This window comes from Falco cherrug, chromosome 8 (genome assembly GCF_023634085.1).
Source record: "Falco cherrug isolate bFalChe1 chromosome 8, bFalChe1.pri, whole genome shotgun sequence".
In the NCBI taxonomy this organism is placed as follows: Eukaryota; Metazoa; Chordata; class Aves; order Falconiformes; family Falconidae; genus Falco; species Falco cherrug.
In genome coordinates, this window is record NC_073704.1 from 52,567,740 (window position 1) to 52,590,640 (window position 22,901).

Consider the following 22,901-nt stretch of genomic DNA (forward strand, 5'->3'; position numbering starts at 1 on the left):
GAGAACACAACCCCTCTGCTCAGTCACTACTAACTGGAATCACAGCTAGCTGAAATACCTGTGCACAGTAAAATCCTTTCAGTACAAATCTTCAGTCTTCTGTTTGAGAAAGATTCTTTCTCCTACAAAAACAGTATTTTTTTTGAAAGATTTGGTTTTGTCTGGACAGTGCCTTCTCTTTTAAGTCATTGTGACCTACATACAGGCATGATCCAAATAAAAAATTAAAGAGAAAGAAAGCTCTATGTGACACTGCCTGGCTGGGCCAGCTCTGGAGTTGCTGTGGCCTCTGCATTATTTTTTCACACAGGGTCAGATATGAGTTTATATAATTTTTGGTTGGTTGCTTTTTTTCTTTACTATCATAATGAATGTTTAAATAACTCTGTCTCAAAAAAAAATATCTAGTTTACTCACTGAAGGTGGCATTGATGGACACAACCTTGCTAGTGTTGTTATCCTGATAGTAACAAACAAACAAAAAAAGCCTGGAATTATGCCTCTGAATAAAACACAGGACCAAAGCACACAATGAAGTTACTGTGAGTTAACACGTTACCAGTGAGCCACAGTAACTGATACATGGGTTCCCTTAGCTGCTTGCTAACACGCAGTACAACATGTTAGCTTAAATCATTTTCACCAAGACACTTTGATGAGGTTTGGATGGCACAAGAAATTACTCTAGGGGTATGGAATCCAACCCCTGCTATAACTTACATTTAAATCAAGATTGGTAGGATCATTACTACCTGATGACTGTTCATTAAGTCTGGCTGAGATAAATTTGGTAGTCAGTTCAACTCCCAGTGGCTGGAGACTTGCTGCGAATGGATTTCACAGCACAAAGGTCTATTGCATTTGGAATAACTCAGGCTATGAACTGATCTCTGCCTGGTTCACTGGCTGGAAGCAGAGCTGTACTGCTGTTCCAGAACATGCAATTCACTGCCACAGCTGACACCATTTTGACAAACAAAAAATTAACCAAGAACTGAATTGCCCCGAAGGATCTCCTGCTTTGTGATTTCTCCCTGCAGGCTAGGGCTGTATCTCACCAGAATAGCAAGGGGCACTGTCAGGGCTTGTGATATACCTGCACTCTGGGTATAAACAAAGAAGTGCAGATCCCACTGCTGTCAGTCTGGCACCTTTCACTAGCCCTACATTACTCAGCAGTTAGCAGGGAGAAACAACAGGCATTTCAGCATAGTGAAGGAGAAGCAGCTGGCTAGAGGATGAAGGAATAGAAAGAAGCAATTATACTATTATGGCTATCAAACAAGCCCACATCACTCTTACTTGTGCTTGGGGGTGCAAGGCCAGCTCATATCCACCTTTGCTGCTGATTGTTTTTTGACAGAAATTGCTCCCTAAACAGTCATGTTCAGTGATTATTTGTCTCCTTCCTTCTTCCTCTGATTACAGCCAGACTGGGATATCCCTGATCCGCATAGAAATGAATATTTTACAAGTCAGTGCTGTCCTCAAAGGGGCTTGTGCAGCATTAGGTCTCCAGATTTACTGTACTAGCAAAGAACAGTGTAGTAATGAGGTAGAAGCAATAGGCTACAAATGAGAAAAGAGCTAAAATAAAAGGATTTTGTCTTGGTACATATTTGACTGTAAACTAAAATTACCATTGAGGTCCTGCCTTTATATATAAGGAATTCTCACCAAATTTTGTAACTACTCTCACAGAGCCAACTCCACATTGTATTAACTCTTCCTGACTCTTGACTCAGAACATGCACTGTATTTTGCCTATGACCATGAACAGCCGGGAAGCACCACTATCAAAAAAGCAAGCACATTGAAGTATGATTTTTGATGTGTTCGTGTGTTGTATCAAGTTCTCCTGTTTTCCAGATCTCTGCATGAGAAGTTTTCCCACAGCTAACAGCATTTTGTGCAAAATAGTAACTACTCCCTGTGGTATATGACAGTAGCACAGATTTTCCCAGAACTATTGAGAAAGCACAGTTACTAATTGCAATATGCACACCCAGGCTGATACAGTTGGCAACAAAAATGCTAATGAATGCAAGGAATTTTGTTCTCACTGTGTAAGACCTGTCACAGCCTCATCAACTGCCTTGAGAGTTTTAAGTCTACTGCCTACTTCCATGTTGTTAATTATCCTAGTCTCCCCTCAGAAGAACGTTCAAGTCCAAGTCACACACAGCTCAAACCTATTCCCTTCTGGGTGTATTGCTTTACATTAATCTATAAACAAATGCATAACATAAGTATCAGTCCAGTTTTCCTCCCCATTCATAGCTCTCATACTTCTCTTCTGACCATTCACCAGCTCTGCTAACAGAAGAGCCCTGAAATCCAGTTATATTCAACCTTGACTCACTGGGTGGACCTTCTCTCCCATTCAGCCATGTGAAGTTTTGTGGTTGCTTTACGCCTAATGACTGACTGTCTCTACTTGCTTAACTCTTTGAATTGACTCATTTTTTCCAGCATTTGGGAATGATTCAAGAGCTTATTTTGGCTTGACCAGATCTGACTCACCCTGGGTGACTTCAGAAATTAGAATCAAATTGAGGTTGGGGTAGAAAAAGCAAAAACAACAGTCAGATTCAGTCTCTCTACTGATGTGACAAAGAATTCCTGGCCTCCAATCTGAATGCAGAAGCAGTATTTTATCTGGTCAATCACTGGTCCAAGCTTGCATCAATCAGCCAATCTGATTTTATTCTGAGGGAAAAACATAATGAGTCTCATGAATACTTTTTATATTAGATTTATGCCAGAGGAAAAAACAATTACAAAAATTTCACTGTACCACAGTGATAAAAATTTAAGAAACCCATTAATATAGATAGATATAGGAACCCACGATGAAAAACCAGAGAAACAGTACCAAATTTCCCCAATTACAATGCATTAAACTAGACATCAGTGTTTTGAACTATAAAATACTACTTTGTTCTAATAGAGTAGCTTACACAAGCATTTAAAACTTTTATATTTCATACATGAGACAGTTGCAAAGTCTCTTCTATGCCTGCAAGCACAGGGTAGGCCACGTTATGAAATATGCATAAAGGGACACTGTCAGGTGAAAAACATCAGGCAAAATTCCAAGAGCTTTACTGCGTACTTGATCAGCTCTTTGCTGGGCAAACTACTATCAAATTCAATGGGAATTCTGCCTGAGCAGAGAACAAGGAACGTAATACTCAACAAGCAAGCAAGCAAACAAAAAATGTATTACATAAAAGTTGGTATTACTAAAAATATAAAAAATGCTACAATATTAAAGTCTAATGTACTACTTATAATTATGCAGTTAGCGAGACTTATGCAATCTCCAGGCTTAGGTTGTGAAAATAAGTGTTCAGCTTTTTTAGTTCCATTCTGTTCAACATTTGCTAAGATGCTACTGTTGCATGTGAGCTATCAACATTCCTTTATTAAAAAAACGCAACCAAAATTTCTATTGAAAAAGCAGTAATGAATTGGATTTAGGTTTAGAAAAACTTAGCATGCAAATCCTAAAGGAGCAGAATTTAACCTGTCTACAATTTGATTGCAGCACCTCATCAGCTAAGGTGTCAATGTCAAATCATTTCTGTCTTTACTCATTTCAAGGACATTAAGAACTTCCTCATCTTTGCGTGAGGGCAACCCTTGGGGAAAAAAAAAAGAAGTTAGACTACACTAAGCTTTGGATACCTTGTTTTTCTTTGGAGCCATCAGTAGTTTACACATCTAATCCAAAAAAACCATACAACTATCTGTTGTTTTGCAAGAGAGCTTCAGTGAAATTAATTTGATAGCACAAGGCAACTGACTTAACTATATCAATCATGTTGCAACAAAAATTTATTAGATCAGAAGTTGCTCCTAAATACATCTTCCTCAAAGGTATGTACAATGCTTCATCATAATTTATTCTATTCCAATTATTGAAATTTAATCAATACTGATTTTTACATCTTTGATTCTTTATGGATAAGAGATTTCCTCCTTCCTCCTTCTGTTTGTTCCCCTGCACTGCTAAGATATTTGGCTGTTTTAGCTTTTATGCAGAATCCTAGCTGCAACCTCTCCACTACTATTAAGAGATAACATGATTTAATTCTGTTAATTCTTTTGGGACAGAGACCCTTACATTGCATTTTACAATTCACCATACCTTATTTACTATAGAAACATGTCACTTGACAGGATACATCATGAAATTCAAGTTGCATTTCAGAACATTTTTGTCATTCAAATGGATGCCAAAGGAGAACAAACTGACCACCCCCAGACATGTACGAGATTGAAGTACGAGAACTGATGATGAAACAGTCAGTAAACATAACATCTAACCGACATAGTAATCAATGACAAGGGGGTGAAAGTAATACTAAATGCCAGTGGTGCTCCAACATTAATTATCTAGGCTAGAGATCTCAAAAACACAAAAAAAAAGCCCCTTGTATGAAGGTCAGATTGCTTAGAAGCAGTGTTGCAGTTTTAAATAATTCTCAGTCTTTCCCCCATAATAAATAGAATGACACAGCACGGTTCATTTGTTTTTCTAACAGTTTTCCCTCTCTTTTTATTCCATTAGTTAGGTTGAGCCTAAATCGAGGAATCCCATAATCTTGCAAAAAAGCAGTCCTTTAATATGTCTATCCTTTTCAGAATTAAGTATCTCTATTGCAGTTTAATTTCTGTATTTTTCAAACTAACATAAACCATGCTAGGAAAAAAAGCATTTTTAAATCCATTCTCAGTGTTTTTGCTGCCTAACTATGCCTATTAGAAGCATGAAGAAAGACAACCCCACTCCTAACCAACCATTTCAGTAAATAGAAATAAATTTAAGCTGGCGAAGGTATCTCTTTTCCTAGTAGAGTATGTACTATTCAGCATGGTGGTTTTAGCTGTTGTGGGGAAGGAACTCCATCTGTTAAAAAACCCTGTGCTGTACAGCTACATCAGCATATCCTTGATACTGCAGACTTGGCCCGTATTCTGTGATAAGCCTCCACATGGGGAATTAGATTAGTACAGCTATAAAGAAATGCAGCATAGCTACACCAACGTATTTCCTCACAAGGATGGCAAAACAGTTGTTGAAAGCTTGCATTTTTCTTTTATTATTTGCTGGGGAGTGAGAGGGGAGAGTTTCAGTTGGACAACTCTAGAAATAAGAGAATTTGTGTTAGAAGAGATACTAATTCTGTATCATCCTTCATATGTAATTCAGTATCATACATTACTGCTATTACTCCAGTGAAATAACATGGTGTGTTTAAACTTTCTGCGCTATTTTCATGCATTCTACTACTATTTAAGAATCTGCAGTACCTACTGAGCACGACTGTTCAAGTTTCCTTCCCCAAGGCAGGCATATTACTTCACAACTTAATCTCTAGCAGTTAAATTAGTAACAAAATAAACAAACAAACAAAATAAACAAAATAAAAGTGTGGTGACATTGAGCATTTGCCTAGAAAATACAGTTATATGCTTTAATTAGAACATTTAAACTCCTAGTCTACAGATACCACAAGTTAGTTTGAAGAAAACACTATACAGCCTCAGCAGATTCCACACCAAGAGTTGGTATTAACCAGACAGGTATTAAACAAAGACAGGATTTGGTACATGACAAAAATGCAAGCATTCCTGATTAACATCAACAATATAAAAATTGGACTTTTGCAGCTTTAGAAGTCACTTGACCAATAGAAGAATTGCAAAAATCTGAACCACCCCATTCCAGTTTTCAGACAGAGGCACATTCACAAAGTCCTGAATTCAGCCTTGGTGTCAGTCGCTATGGGCCGTGCACAGCTCTGGAGAACTGTACAATGCGGGTAAAAACATTCTGTGAAACACCACCACCTTCCTTCTTAGGGCCTTGTAATGCCCACCCGTACAATCCAACAGTTTAAATTTCATTGAAATGCTCTGAAACCCTGCTCAATGTCCCAAAATCACCTGTCAAAACTCTTCACGGACTCCTGCTAACAAAACAACCCTCTTTGAATATAAACAAGAATCCAGTTCTGCATATTACGTGTTGGCAAAACTTGCATTGGCTTCAACTGTCAAGTAGAACACAGCTGATAATCATGACAAACAACAAACGCAGAAAGCTCAGACACAAGACCCAGCCACTCTTATCTTATGGAATGCAGTTAAAAGGAACAAACAATGTTTTCCAAATTATCAAGATTAGTTCTAATCACATTCATCTTCTGCCTTTAGACTTGCCTATAAATAAATATTCAGAAGTCATGGCTAAACACAGCTGAATGACAGTCACAGAGTTGTTGTTATACCTTGGCATCTGCAATTTTATGGACTTGTCTGTGACAGGACCAAGGAAAAGGATTTATTAGAGTTTCCACTTTGACTGCATCACCCCAACTCTATGTTCCCGAGAAACATTTGGACAAGCAACATTTACTGTCTTGCAAATTTTTCCACTGATCACCATGTGTCCTTATCATTGACAGGACAATCGAGTCTCTTATGTTAATCGTCTCTGAGAAGGTTTTGTGGACCAGCTGCCAATCACCTACCCCGACATAATAAACCACAGTGGTTTATTGATCACAGTACCAGGACCACAGCCTATTTTGATTTGGAGATGATGGAATGTTTTTTCTGTGGCTGTAAGGCTTGAGTTAAAGGGAGTCCCTGAACAAGGGCCACACACTTTCCCAACTATTGACAATCAAGCATACCCCTAAAAGATAACAGAGCAAGCTTGAAGGATTCTTTCCCTTGATGTGCAAACTAATTGTAAATAGTGTTTTCTCAGAGTTAGAAGTTAACTTGGTAAGAGCAATTAAAAGTGACCTGACTTTATCAAAGGAAATGACTTGGCAAGGACGGTGCTGGGTATTGCTGATGAGCTCTGATGGGAAGATAGGCTGAGCCCGAGTACTCCATAAATTGATCCTACCTGGAATTAGATTAGGTAATGGTAAGAAAGCATGCGTGTCAGATATGCATAAAATACAGGTGATACACTTTCCCTTGTTTTGAAATACACTTAGCACAACAGGTTCTACAACTTAAAGTCCACAAGAAAACAGAACATGAGACACTAACAAGAGTAAAGATCTGTAAGAGAACACAATGTGATATATTGAGAAGAGCAAATGGTTTAAGATCTAGAAAGAATTAAAGCAGTCAGAAGTGCAGATACCTTAGTAATCAGGACCTAATGTTCACATTGTCATTTCACTGTGTCAATGATGGAACTCTGCAGTCTTGTGGCCAGACTGTGCCTTTTAGGCACTCTTATTTCAGGGAGTGCTGAAAGTCACTGCACGCCAAGCATAGTTTGTTGTCAACGTGCAGCACAATGCCTGTGTCCTGAAAGCAGTACAGTTTTTTCTCCCTTGCATAACTAACACTCATAGGTTTTTAGCAAAGAGAGGTCTCTACAACTTTAGGCCAGCCAAGCCTGCTGATAGAATTAAGGCACGCAGCTATCCTTAATGAGGTGAAGGAAGGTATTTCCCACCTGAAACTCCAAGTAGCACACACTTCTTGATCTAAATGAAAAGCTGTTTAGCACATGGCAGAGAACAAAGAGATTTTGCAAGATTAACGTCACTGTTAAAGATGAGGTGGGATGACAGCACTCAGCTCCAGCTGCTGAATGCTATATGCATACCCCTAGGCTACTGACAAGATGGTAAGAATGTCCTCAGCTAATCCTCATTTTGGGGGAGGAGGTGAAAGGGAAAAAAGGACCTTAATTTGAATAGCTAAAAATTTGTACCATTTTCCAAAGAAAGTAAGGACATAAGGACACAACTACTCTCCTCTTCTGCCTCCTTTCCCAAAAGGCTGACTGGGAGAATCTCTGTAGTTTATTTCCCTATATATTCCCCTTCAAAACTTGCGATATTTTAAAATTAATAATAAACTTGTCATTTTTATTAGACACTAGGGACTATTCATTATTTTTATCAAGAATGCAAAAATACAGAGTAGAGAGAAACACATACAGTCTGAGGTACATTTTCAAGATTAGAGGAGCTGAAAATACTTGTCTGTGATGACAGCATTTCTTGATTTGGTAAAACCATGCACATCAGATGAGGCCTGAGTAAGTAAGAGGGTTGATAAAACTGAACTCTACTGAAAGACAGAAAGAGATAGACAAAGGAGGAATACGAACCAATCCTCTAGCAAAATGTCACCAAAAAAAATCTAGTAAAAAAATGTCTGGCATTGAAAATTGCTAACTGCAAGTTTTTATTCTAATTTTAGTCAGAGAACAGAGCATCTGATAGAGATGAAATGTGCACATCAGGCACAGAGACATTAGCATACACAATTGGGCCATGACCTCTCCAACTGTTGTTAGTGCTTTTCCTGTGTGTTTTCTGACACCATGAGGGACAAATTCATTCTCAGTGTAATTGGATTAAAAAAAAAATATAGGTGGAATTATATCAGAGATATTACCCTGAATGTCTTTATACTGATGTGACTATACGGTATTGGAAGATTCCAGCTCAGAGTTGCTTCCTACACAGCCCCCACCCCACCCCCCAACTGTGGACCTCAGTAACAGCTGATGGGGTTTTGTTGCTTTTGTTTGGTTTGTTGTTGTTTGGGTTTTTTTAACTGAGCGCTTAACTATATGGCATGGCTAAGCTTTCAGTGCTTCTGTTTGGCCTTTTTAAGCTATGGGGAAAGGCTTGAAAAATTTGGATACATTGTCATTTACGCCACACCCCTCCTCTTTGAACAGTTTCAAAACTGTTATTACAAGAGAGACAGAAAGAACCCAGTTAATGTGGAATCCTAGGCTCCACAGTGTCCCCATTTTACAATTCTCAAAACATCAGATAGATAGCAGATAGTGAACTCAAAGAAAGATCCAATTACAAAACATACCAGTTATGAATGGCATGTGGACAATAAGACAAGGATGTGAGACAACAGTTACTCCATCTTATTCAGGTAAACCATGAAGTCAAGGTGACTTCAAGAGGCACTGCCAATTACAAGCACACTTTTGAAATCTACCTAGAAGTTCCCCATACGAACTTGTCCTATTTTGTTAACCTTACTGCAGTGCTTAGCTCTGATTTGCAGCCCATCCATATATAATTGTTGTATGTAAGGCAATATCTAGCTGGAAAACATACTTACCTTCACCAGTCATTTTACTGAAATACATCCTATGGGTCATGTAAACCAATTAGCAAGAAAGCTGAATGTGTCAAAAACTCTCAATTGATGGGGAGAAATTAATTTGTAATTTATGGAATAACTAGATGCATCTGAAAGACTAATTACCTAGTTACTGTGTCTTTGTCAAGGACAACAGTTAGCACTTACCTGGCACTTTTCATTCTCAAGTTGTTTTTAAACATTCACTATAATTAAACCACATTACACCTCTGTAAATGAAAAGTTATTGTCCATATTTCACAGCCAGCAAAGCTGAAGCTACAAGTGACAAAGAAAAGGACACAGGGTCAGAGATGTGTTGGCATCTGCTTGCTTCAGCTTGGGAAGTACAATAGTTCCAAATGATTACTAGTCAATTCTGTTTCCTCTATTGTCCCATCTTCTTAAGCTTTATCAGCACAAAACCCTAAATGAGAATAGACTATGTAAGATTCACATTTCTGTAAGTAATTAAGGTCAGTATTTCACCATTTGTTATTCCTATATGACACGAAATTTCTCTCCAGGGACCACAGGTAAGGAAAAGCCACACCTCAACAGTTGTAAATTCTCTTGATCCTGGGGTCAATAGAGCTTGTCTACAAATGGAGAATAACCTCAGAATAACACTGTGTTTCCACAGCCAAGGAACAGAACAGATGCTTGGATATATTATTAAAGGCGAGACTTCTGTAATTTGCTTAGAAGACTTTACAAGAAAATCTAAATAAATTACGCATGCTAACTTACCTATGCTTAAGTTTAGCCCGCCCAATGTATCCTAGCTGCAGTGATAATGTTGTCAAACAATGACAAGTGAGAGGAATTGTGTATACCGTGTCACCAACGCACTACAGGCATGTCAGTAGTTTATGTGTTTCAACCCACAGCCTATGCCAAAACAACTAATTCTTGAACAATATATGCATTCATTTGAGAAGCGTATTTTTGCACGGAGGCAGGGAGGGATCAGGATAAGAACAACACTGCAGTTATAAAATGGGCTGCAAGATGAAATGCAACACACTTGTATGTGATACAAATAGTCTTTCTGGTACTGCAGGAAAAGCTGCATAGTTATTTGTATTACCGTGGCAGGTGAAGGTTACAGCCAGGGTTGGGCCCAATTGTTTTGTGCTTTATATAAACATAGAAAGAGACATCCATGTGCCTGGCAATCACCGTTTTTGAAAGTACTTCAATCAGAAGGAAAATTTAAAGATAAAAATAACAAAAAAATAAACAATCCAACAAACACAAACAAACCCCTGTTTGGTAGCTTGTGTCAAATCAAAGTGAGATGCATTTGTGGAGCAGCCCTAGAGCTCAAGGGTTAGGTGCCATACATTACTGGGGAAGAGCGCAATGCTGCCGCCTGCTCATGCTGTGCACTTCCACAGAAAACAAGAGCTAATCAAGTTCACATAATTCATAAACGAGCACACAGAAAATACCGCAGAAAAGACTCAGGAACAATTTTACACATAAAGCAAAGACTGGTGCCCAAGTTTCTTCTCATTCAAACAGTGGTAATATTAACTACCCAGCATGTTCCTAGAAGTAAGGGGACAAGAAAACAGGTTGCAAATAAAAAACAGAACTGTGAAATAATCAGAAGCCCCAACAGGCTCTTTTACTTCAAATGCCAGTCCTGCCTTAGACATTTTTTGTCCTTTCAACTCTTGAAACACTACACACAAAAGTTATTTCTCATAAAGATGCTGCAGTAACCAGGAGATCTCTTGACTTGAATCAATCAAGAAATTTCCAGAATAGTTTCTCAAACACAGTTTGGGAGGTCAATACTGTTGGGAACAACTTTACAGAACAAAAGCTCAGGTATCTATTTATACTGAACTCATTGCTGTTGTAAGTTGACTCATAGTAAGAGGTATCTGATCCTAAAGAGCATGTGTATCTATAATTCTATCTTTTGTGCATTTAATATCTGATAAAATATTCTAATTTCACAGTCCTACAAAGAAAATCATCTGTACATTCACAAAACAAGTTCCTTTACAGCTCTAGTATGTTCCATCCCTACCAGAGAATGTATTGACCTGCAGCCCTGTCCATACATTGAGATGGATGCAGCTGCATGTTTGTCCTGCTTTCTTGAACTGGGCAACGGTTGGGCATAAACCAATGCCAATTCACAACCTTTTAGACACGTTAATATAAAACCGCCTTTGCAGGAAAAGAGCTGTCCCCCTGCGAGGCCCTTAATTAACATAGCTTCACAGGTTAAGCTAATGTGACCGCATCTGAGCATGTCTATATAGACATGCTGTGTCAACAGTCCCCTACTGACTGGCTCTGCGTCGTGAAGAAGGGGCATCTCTTCCGAGGCAGACAGTTATCTGAAAGGAAGTGGATGGCGATCTGCAACTCACTTTCTGTAACCACGCAATGTTCACGATCTTGGTATGTGATGATGGATCTGAATTCAGCCTAGATCTGTTTATGAGACGCACACTCCCACGTAAAGTTTTGCTGTACTGATGTTACTGTAGCTACCCACCGATCATTTTGCTTTGGTCTTAGCTCTTAACTGAAGGCCAGTGGGCAAGTCAGTGTGGCAGGCTGAATCAAGTATTAAAGACAATCATCCTATTCTTCCTTCTTTCTTTCTCTTTTGAAGAATGTAGATTATGTAAGTCAGTGTTCTGTAAAGCACTTTAAGAGCCAGTGATTGTAACAAGCAATTTCTGTGCCAGCTCAACACAGTACTTGAAGGAGGAAAGATAATTACTAATAGCACAAAACAATTAAAAGAATTGTTTGAAAGGGACCGTGTGAATAAACAGCTCAAGAATTAAGGAAAAGAACTAAATATACTTGAGACACCTTGGTCAAATCATTTTCATTTAGAAAAAAATATATTGTTCAATGATTTTCCTCTATATTATTCACAGATGGTTAAGAGAAATATTTATGACAAAAGGAACAAGACAGAACAAAAGCCTAGATGAAATAAGAGCTATTATTGAGGAAGAGGTACAATGGCAGAAATAAAAAGATTACATTTAATTGTCAGAAATGAACTGGGTCTTTGATGTTCAGCAGACATGAACTGAAGTCATCAATTTAAGAGAGCCACTCTTAGGCCAGCTGAGCAGCTACCTCTAACAGTTACAGGAACAGAGTGATGTTTACACCACTTGCAATGATTTGCCATGTGCCTATGGAGGAAAAACAGTTCTAAATTTTCAAAATTACCATTTGCTTTGGACATTGAGGATTTTCACCAGCTGATTTAAGGTCTGGTTTAAAAGGCCCTGAAAGCCTGTGAAGACATTCTAGTAAATGGGTTTAATTCCTATGCTGAAGGAATGAAGCATGTTTCCATCATACTTTCGAATGTATTTTGTATTTTGATGTCAGTGTTTTAACAGAAGGACATCAAAATGTTTATCTGCTGTGTACCCAATGCACTAACTAAATGCACTAAAGAGAAAATAATTAGAAATTCATTTGCTTTTTCATGTAACAAAAAAACCCAACACTGATCTTTAAAGGAAGGTGTACCCTGTTTTACTCGGCAAACAAGGACATTGCATATAATTTAAAGGTGAATGTTATATATTTTACTTTAACTACACAATACTATATATAGTAATGTATGTGTTCAACACCAAGAATAATTTTGCGGAAAGGTTTAGGAATGGCAGGGGAAATCCTGAGAAACTTTTCACTAGTACTTTCACTTAGCACAATTTGATCCCTTCCAAACATTTTAAAATGGTTATGATCAAACACAAACAATTTCCAGCAGCTTAACAGATTACAAGTAGTCAGCTGAACCACTGCATGAGCCACTGGATCTCAGTCCTTCTCTGTCACGAAATGAAAAATAATAGCTGACACAGCAGTAAAATACATCCCCTTGTGACAACTTGCAGGACTTTCTCTTGTAGAAAAGAAACAATGTTTCAAGTAACCTCACCCTTGGAGTAGATTCATATAGGCTGCTACAGTAACATGGGTTACATTGGGCAATGTGTTAAAGCAGTGTTACTTAATTATACGCCTATATAATTTACAAGTTGGTTTATCAGTCCCAGGTGAATTAGGTAGTATAAGAGCTTAGTAAAAGAGAAAAATGGAAATCAAAAGAGGTAAGTGAAACTCTCAATCCTCTTTTCAACTTGCTTATCAAGGTAGTTTTTTTCCCCACCTTAGTTCAGTTAAGACAAAAGAAAACTTCTTCAATGCTCATTCTTACACAAGCTAACGAAGTGACAGTTACATCCTTCTGAAAACATTTTCTTTCCGCTTCCATGAGTAATTTCCCTGGCCTCCCCTACATGTATGCAAAGTAATTGACCAGCTGCCTATTCTCTCACAAAATCAAACATAACCCAACTTGCAACAGGTCTGGCTATATGTCCTATCCACATAGGACACTTTTTGTCCCCGTCTTTGCTGTTTTATTATTTCATTAAACACAAATTTGAATACAAATTTACTCCAGATTTCAAAAGGACAGTGAACCTGCTAGATATTTCTTTACCTGCAGCAGCACAGACTTCTTCAGCAACAAAAGAATTATTTAACATCTAATTGACACTCTGCAAACAACTATTATTAAACAAAAATACTCTGTGAAGAATCCTAAACAAATATATTGTCAGATATTTTAAACCAAAAGATAATAATGTGCAGAATCCTCCATTAAATAATAATATTTAGTACTTATAACTGGAAGTCTAATGTGTCAGCCAAATATCAGCTATTACTTGATCATTGCTTTTCTCAGGTGCCCTGACATTCTGTACCATTTCTTCTCCCAAAACACAGGTGACTAGCAGTAAACAATAAATATGGTTTTCAGAGGTGCTGCTCAAATACTTCCAACTCGCATTTTCTGGTGCAAAAAAAATATAGTTGCTGTGCTCATCCCATAAGAAAATCAACCTAGATGTGATCTGATAAGAGACAACCAAACCTACAAGATGTTAAATAAACTAATGATGAGTTAAAAGGTATTTGAAAGATTTGGCTTACTTGGAAATTTCCAGGAAATATTTGTATAGTATATTTTCTTGCTGTTCTCCTTATGACTTAAAATACATATTAATATTTTAAATTCATAGTTCTAATATTTTAAAATCATATTAAATACATTCCTGCCAAATATTTGACTTGTCTTGTTTATTTGTCACAAACATTCCAAGGGAGCTGTTTCACAAACAGCATTCTTAAAATAATTAAAAGAGACTGAACAGAAATTAATGGATCTAGATAATATATTTATAGAAAAAATAATTATATTTGTACCTTAATTTACAAACAAAGAAATGCAAGAAAAGACAGTAGTTGCATGGGTAAGAATAGAAGTCAGGCAATGCCAAAAGTAAGTTTGCACACACATCTTTTGTCTCTTAATACATATTTGTATAGATAGCATTTAAGTACCTGGTTGCATTTTTCAGTACCATATCACTCATTTTTCATACCTTTAGCCATAAAAATGTCTCAATTATATTCTGAAACTCACTTATATATCAAATATTCATAAGACATATTGCATTACTTGAAATACAATTTCTGATCATTTAATTGCACTGCAATTTTACTTTGCCAGCTGGAATTATTGAGACTTAGAGCTACACAGCATTTGGCTTTTGATAAATTAACCATTCCTTCATTTTCATTTATTCCCTTAATATTTTTCAACAAAAATCTAAAAATCTCTCCCATAGGTGTCCTGAAGTATTAAGAACTAGAGCTTAGAATGTAAATTCTTACACAATCTTAGTTACAAATAGCCCCTTTCATCCTAAAGAATACCTAAATGTCCATGCATAACACATAGAATTCACTAAATTAGACATTCCTGACTGGAATTCAGGAGCTAAGGAAGGAAGACATAGATCCTAAGAAGTTGGTTTATATTGCTTGAGATATAAAGCAACATTAAATCTTGCAGAACCTGTCATTTTTATAGATGAATCTCTGGGTGATCCTGAAGTATCCTAGTGATTCTAAGAAAATCATTATCATGGCTTTATGAGGACATGTTGGCAGGGGATTAAAGCCAAAAAGCAGCTTCTGAACTTTCATCTCAGGTGGGAAAGTCACTGAAACCCAATTCTGTTCCAGAGCAGAACCTCACACATTTCAGCTGCAACTTAAATACCTAAGGCTACTGCATTCATTTTAACTGGAAAAAACCCCACCCAAAACAAAACCCAACACACAAACCACACCACCACAGAAACAAAAATGCCCAAGTCATCAAGACTAATAACCTAACTCTTAGGAAAAGTACCAGGAGAACTTCAGTTGCTTATTTTACATTCCAAGTCAAAGACAGCACCTCCAGGACACTCCAAAGACTACTCCCTAATCCCTATTCTGGAACAGCTTCCTTGAAGGAATTATTTTCTTCATTCTTGGATAATTACTTTAAAGAGAGAGAGAGAGAAAAGTGAGTTTTGCTCTAGAGCAAATCTTCAGGTACAAAGAGAGCCATTCAAAGGAGGCCATGCAAGCTAAGGCCAAGTAACACACTGGTATTAGCAACGACAAGCCCTTACAACAAGTCCTGGAATTGTTTCTTCTGCACTGCAAAGTAAAAGAAGTCAGTCAGCAAGTAGAACTGGCACAACTGCAGAGCTCTCCACACTGACAGCTGTGGCACCAATAAGCATCAAGGCCACTTCTACAGGTGCTTGGGCAGCTTGAAAAGATTATGCCACAGCAGCAACAGTATCTGTGAAACACAGTAACAGTTAACAACCGAACTATGAAAGTTGCAAGTTGCATGGCAAAGCCTCCCTAAGGAACGCCCTACTCAATCCGAACAGGGAATTGTTCTATAAAAGTTTCTGTGAGCAAGTCCTCTGCTACCTGAGCCGCTACTCGGTGTAGGATGCTGATTTAGTACTGATTCAGGAAAAGGCTGTTACTGACTCAATTAGTAAATCACTTCAGTATTCTGTAGGGATCTCCTACTCAAATTCAGGTAAGGCCCTGTCCTGCTTGCCATGTCAGGACCGTATTTCAATGAGTAACTGACACCTACTGTGCCATAAACTTCACTGCAAAATACATAAATAAGGAATGAAAAAACATACACTCAAAGTTTCCTCTTCAATCTACAATTGAAGGGGTAAAGATTTGGAGAATACAGAGCAGGTATCTATTAACTAATTACTGGTCAAATGTCAAAGGAGGTGCTATCATCCAGATCATTAAGGAAGAAAGGAGCTGCAATCTAACAGCCACAGGGAAGATCTTTAAAAGATTGACAGTATAAATTGCTAAATTAACATGGGAGACAAAACTAAACAACCTCTCAGTTAAATGCTTTCAGAATTTATTGGTTTGCTGAAAGCCATGACTGTATCCCAGAGCAGTAAGTTATACCTAAAGGAATCTGAAGAACTACAGCAGAATTTCACAACTAAATGTCTACAGAAGACACAACTAAATGTCTGGCAAGACACAGTTGCTTTCCCACCCCGTATCAAACCTCGGGAGCTTCATTATTTAGACACTTCAAGAACACACATGACTTTCCTATAAATGAATCCTCTGCAAACTGAAAGCTATGTTTTTACTTGCAAAAATATGCAATTGTGAATGGACTTACGACCCAGGTCAAAAGCAGCAGCCAGACATGGTAGGAAGGAGCATATACCAGTATTTGTGACAAGTCAGAAAAACTTAAATGTGTACATTGCAGAGAAGTCACAAATTAGAAACAACTGACCATATCCAAATATACAAAGACTTGCATCCCCACAGGAAAGAACACTGTATAGATTACTTGAAGTAAACTATTTCCATTTGATTTTTTTATACAGCCTTATATTTATGCTAAAACACTGTGAGACTCTGGCTAAAAGATCACCTAAAACTTGACTAATAATATATCCTACCCTGTTCACTACAAATCATAGACAGGGAGATCTTTAAACAGGCAGGAAGAAAGGAAAAGACTTAACATCTGAAGAAACCAGTTTTCAGTTTTCCTAGACTTAAATTTAGTAACACAGTCCCCAAGCGTGCTGCTCTTGGCACTAACAGTCATCCAAAGAGAACACACTAGCTACAGTTCTGCTTTTTGCAGAACACAGAAAATGTAAAACACATTCTTTTATAACAGGAAAATTAAACTTTCCTAAAACCATCAAGGAAAACTAATAAAAAATTGTTGAGGAAAAACACTTCCTCACAAGTCTGTTTAAAGAATGTATACAAGTAATTTGATTCCTGAATAGAGTCAGAAATTGCACTATGTTTCATGCAAGCCCTGAAAACAAAAATGTTTTAGATACAAAATTATCCACAGAGCCTAAGGCCTTTATGCTTTCAAAAATACTTAGGCTTAGCACTCAAAATTAAGACAAAATTAAGCTAGATGCCTCAAAAGATTAAGCAGTCACTTACTGCCCAAACAAACACTTGTTAACATTTGTAGAACCTTCCTTACCTCTTTGGAATAAAGCAATACAGCTGATAATCACATCATGTTTAAACTCTGAAACTAGAGTACCCATATAGTCAAAAGGACAGATGGTCTTCTGAGATCACTTCGGAGCTAGTTTAGTATCCCTTTCTGAACCACTGTCCTGAGAGTGATTCCTTTATCTGCTAACAGAGCTCCTAAACTGGCCATTCAATTTATGCACTAAATTATGTCATGTGAATACCTTCCTCTATACCTAAACCGCTATTGAAAATGAACTTTCTTAGGCATTTAGGTCCATGTTAACCAATTAGCATCTCCCAGACTGAATCCACCTGGTCTATCAAAGCAGAGGAATGGAAGTAGTACTTCCCTGCTTGCCATGCTTGATGAAGATGAGGCCAGATGGGCTGCCAGCCCATCATGAGGTTTGTAGCTTCAGCAAGAAGGAACTGGCAGGAACACAAAGCAGCTCATGTGCTGACACAGTGGTGTCCTTAGCCCAACAGCCTCTGGTACACTGATTCATCTATGGACCACAGTGCTACGAAAGGTGAATTGTCCTGATAATACTTTGAAAAGGATGCCCTGCAAATTCTGCTCTTGGATGCCTTAGTCACATTTTAGACTAATTTTGATTTACTGAGATTCCAAGATGCAAAATTGATTGATCTAGCTGGGCACTACAAAACTGTATCATGTAAATGAATGAATTCATTCCACACCCACAACTTTTAATACTGCAAATAAGTAACTGTGGAAGAGGACTAGTGCGTATGTGTGGGAAAAGGACTGGCACTTAATCTACTCAGAATTAGTTACAATCAATAAGATAACCATTTAGTAACAACCATCACAGTTTGAAAGACCCTATAGACCTAGTTTTCAGTGCATGATGAATTTATTTTTATGTGTATTAAATAATGAAAGATCTTTGAATAAGAGTATAATGTATGCGTGCAAAACTATAGGTAAGGTTTTAGATGCCAAAATATGAAACAATAATAGCATTGCATCTTCAAAGTTGTTTTATTTTATCTGAATAGAAAAATATGTGGAGATACAATATGGATACCACCAGTACCTACAGCTATACAAATTTCAGAAGATAGCAGAAACCAGCTTACAAGATAAAACAGGAAGCAGTTTTAAACTCGCATTTCTTTAAAACTATAAAATAAGTGTGAGAGGTGAGCAGGGAGCTAATGCCAGTGCTTTGCCCCAAGGACTCGCTTACAGTTGCAATTATTTTTTTTTAAAACATCCCCAACTACGGTAATTGATTTAAATCAATTATCCATATGTACATTAGGTAAAGCCCCAATCGTTGACTTCATCTCTTGTTCACAAAAAATTTATCATATAATTAAGTTTTCAAATTGCAGGGCAGATTTAATGATCATTCATAAACCTAACAAAACGAGTTCTACATTCATATGGCTACAAAAATCAGTTACTAAACATTACAGGAATGACACATTATTTTCTCCGCCCATATAAATTTTCTGTAATAAATCAATAATGAAGTTTCAAAAGAGCTTAAATGTAATTTAACCCTTACTTTGTTTGTTTATATTCTTCTGCAACACTTACAGACATTGGCTTTCATTGGTTACACGTTTTCTTTTTAAATAGGAAAGCCTTGAAAATTTCACAATAGCATATCATGCCTTGCAAACACTGAATAATAATGTTAAAATGGATTTATTAACACAGCATAAAACTGTGGTCACTAAATCCTAACTTGTGGAGATTTTCTGAGACCCTCAGACTTTCCTCAGGGTCACAAGAAATTGTTGTCACTATAGCAGTCACAGGAAGCTATTGCCACTATGATTCAGATTGACACAGAGAGAAAAGTATGCTTTTCAGTGTTGTTGCTGAAGTGCCAGCAAAGACTGGAGATATTAGAAGTCTATAAAACACAATCCCTTTAATGTGTGGAGTCAAAGTCTCAGCAAGGCTGGTAGAACTTCAAATTGTAAACCTCTAATCTAAAATTCTTATGCCCTGGTCCAGATATTAGGAAAAATACCTACTAACGTACCAAGACTCTATAAACACTCCCTATAAATCTACACACCCGTTTAGAGCTTTCATATGCCTACACTAAGACAGATCAGTTGCAGCATGAACAGGCATAGTAAACTTACACAGATCCAGCTAGCCTGGATACCAGTAACACCACATATTCCAGCTACTAGGCAATTACCAGGGTACAGCCCATTCCAGAGACTGCTACCACAGTTCCGCTGCTATTCGTAGCTAAATTAGGTTTGAGAAAGCTGATATTTGTAAACATGCTGCAATCATGCACTCTGGCTTCACTGCAACCCTGATTATACTTGATTTATGTATATTGTTCCATTACAACCTTGCATCTTGTGTTGGCTCTTTCATCACAGTGCACTTCTATGGAACTTAGTGCCCAGAGAATGATGTTACCACTACACATCTTAAACTACACACACCCAGACCCAATGAATTTATTAATTGAAACACAGGCATGCTGTGACAATTCACAAAATTCAAGAGTTTCTTTAGGTGAGTGCAATAACACGTTTTGGTCATGACAGAACAAAACAAATCAGTATCACTAATACTGAACAGCTCAGGCCTTTGAACAGTCAAGTCTGCCAGACCCGATCCTTACCGCATCCTTACTTCCACACATGGAAACAATTATTTCACCCATGTATAACCATACATCCAGATACAATCATATTTACTTCTTATAGGCATCATGCAGCCACATCGCATCTGTTCACTCACTCAACCCAAACTTATTACAACTTCTCCAGCTATCCGGCCTACCAATATGCTGTTAACACATCTTCACAGAGCTTTGCTCTTTTCTTGCTTTGAAATTCATAACTTTATTCCCTTCAATTCTATCAGTTCCTCTCTCAAATTCATATTTTCTTCTTTCTACTTCTGTCCTTTCTACCACTTGCTGAATGCACAGAGACTTGTTTTAATCTACAGAAAGTGTGTTAGTGCAATTTGTTCCATTAACTTAATCCATTTTATTTTGGCAGTTTCTAAAGGTTCCAGGATAGAAACAAGACCCCAGCTATGCCAATCACTATGCAAACCAGCCACAGAAAGACAAACCCTATCTTAAAGAGATTAAGGCTAGATTTAAAATAAACAGAAATTAAATGGTGATCATAGGAATTTGGGAGGGAAAAAAAATTATATAGCCAGCACTTTTTTGTTAAACTTACAAGTTTCACCCTGCATCTACATGCCTACTGTTGGTAAACTTCCATTTAAAGGTTACCTATTGGTATCATATTTCTGTTGGCCATTACACTAGTATATAAATGTCCTTATTTAGCCCTTGTTAAAAGCACATATAGCACCTTTCAACATGCAAATGATACTGCAAAAGAGCTGTTTACATTCTATTTTAAGACCCCCTAGTAGTTTCAACCACTTGGGTCAAGCACATAATCTCCTGTTATTGCAAAGAAACAATTCAGAGCATTAACAAGCCATACACCCAAATTTCTCTCCCATGCCCAGCATAAGGATTGCTGGGGACTCTAGTAGATGTAAAGATGACAGCATTTTAATGGTAATGGTCTGCCTGAGCAACACCTACAACAAGGTGGATTGCAGTAAGCATTAACCTCACTGATGTTTTACAAGAGGAAATCTTCCATTTTATGCCCATCCTCTATGTTAGTCTGAACTTAACATAACAAAAGGCCTGCTGAGCTGAGCTACTGGATCTCAATATCCCATCAGCTCAAGTGAGTAGCCTCTTTGTACTAGTTGCAATTTCTTGTAGTCTCAGAATTTACTGCTGCCCTTCTATGCCATGGCACAGCAGCACCAGAGAAATGAACTGTGGCTAACTGAACTGACCGGCTAGCACAATCAAAATCACTTAGTATCTACACAAGCCATGCTGTTTTATAGTAAGGACCATGACAGTTCTGGCTTTCCCTGCGTGAAAGCTGTCTGGCAATTTTGCAAACATTTATCTGAGTGCAAGTGTTTGTAAGCTTTTGGAATATAGTACTAGGTGTCCTGATAAAAAAAAAAAAATTACAAAAAATAGTACAGAATATATGACAATACATATCCCTGTACCCTACGAGCCCTTCTAGCTAATGTGATGCCTTTTCCTCACATTAGTCTTGGGGTAAATAAATAGATTACTACTAGTGTTAAAACAGTAACAACAAAACCATACTTCTAATGTACAGAACAATCCTGTGCATGCGGAGTATGGTTTGGTCTACTGTTGAAATACAGCTGGAGTACCTCCAAGCACAGTGAAATTCTTTGCGTAGGAGAGCAGCGTAAAGACAGTTTTAGTGCTATGTATGAACGATCTTCACTAATATGTTTCTTTAATCTAGCCTACTACTTGTCTGAATAAGGTAAAAGGTTTCTGGGAAACAAATGTTTATTTTCTATATGTCATATGTTGTCATAATCGCACATAACAAAAATAATGAGAGGGAAGAACAGCAGAGTCCTCCTTCCACTTCTATGACTATTTCTTTTAGACCAGGCTTCTTTGAGTTGAGAACTCTTTACGAATCATTTGCAGCTTCGGTGAACCTTCCAGAGCCACTACTGCATTCTCCTTGGCAGAACATACAGGAAAACCTGTAATCTCAGATCTGAATTAGAACTGAAATCCTTCCACACGGATAGCTTTGAAATGAAGGTAACTCAGTAGCAACACAAATCTTCTCGTTATTCTCCAGAATTCTGCCAAAGAACACATTGAGCCTTAGGGGCGCTCAGACAGCTGCCATCTTTCAAAGCATTATGGCCTCAGGATACAGAATACAGATCTTTTACAAATATGGTCTAACAAAATGACTTAGGAAGTAATATTAATGGTAGGTAGTTATGGAAAAGCTCACCAAATCTGATTCTTTTTAAGCCACAGATCACACGCTGTATCCATCTGCTGTTTCTCTGTGATACAGACTGACAAAGCTGCAAACATGGCTGGAAAAAAATACATTTGTAATTCAGTATCTACTGCTCCCTCCCCAATAAACCTATTCTATTCTACCCATCCACACTATCAAACCATTGATTTAACAGATGTAGTAATAAAACATACAAAAATTAAGCAGTTTAATCATTAGCAAATTCTTTTAACTATATTTCAAATATATTTGTCTCCAAGAAATGTGTCTAGCTGTTCTTCCTGATGTTCCCACATGTTCCTTACACACTTTACACCATCAATAATGCAAACATTATGCTCACCATGCAAAGTAAATCAGTATCAGATACAAAAGAAAGAGTCTTTATGTCTGTTAGGTAAGTTAAACAACTATGATCA

The 22,901-nt window shown here is 37.5% G+C and overlaps 1 protein-coding gene across 11 annotated transcripts in view; it reads right to left on the minus strand.

Moving 5' to 3' along the window:
- Positions 1 to 22,901, minus strand: part of FABP6 (fatty acid binding protein 6) — a 46,102-nt gene that overhangs the window by 21,796 nt on the left and 1,405 nt on the right. For 9 of the 11 annotated variants that reach the window (XM_005446654.4, XM_055718236.1, XM_027815935.2 and 6 more), the window contains exon 2: positions 22,471 to 22,558. The gene's annotated coding sequence lies outside the window, so the exon portion shown is untranslated. Of the gene's footprint in view, positions 1 to 15,484; positions 15,572 to 22,470; positions 22,559 to 22,901 lie in introns of all 11 variants that reach the window. The other 2 variants (XM_055718237.1, XM_055718233.1) reach the window with 1 other exon arrangement.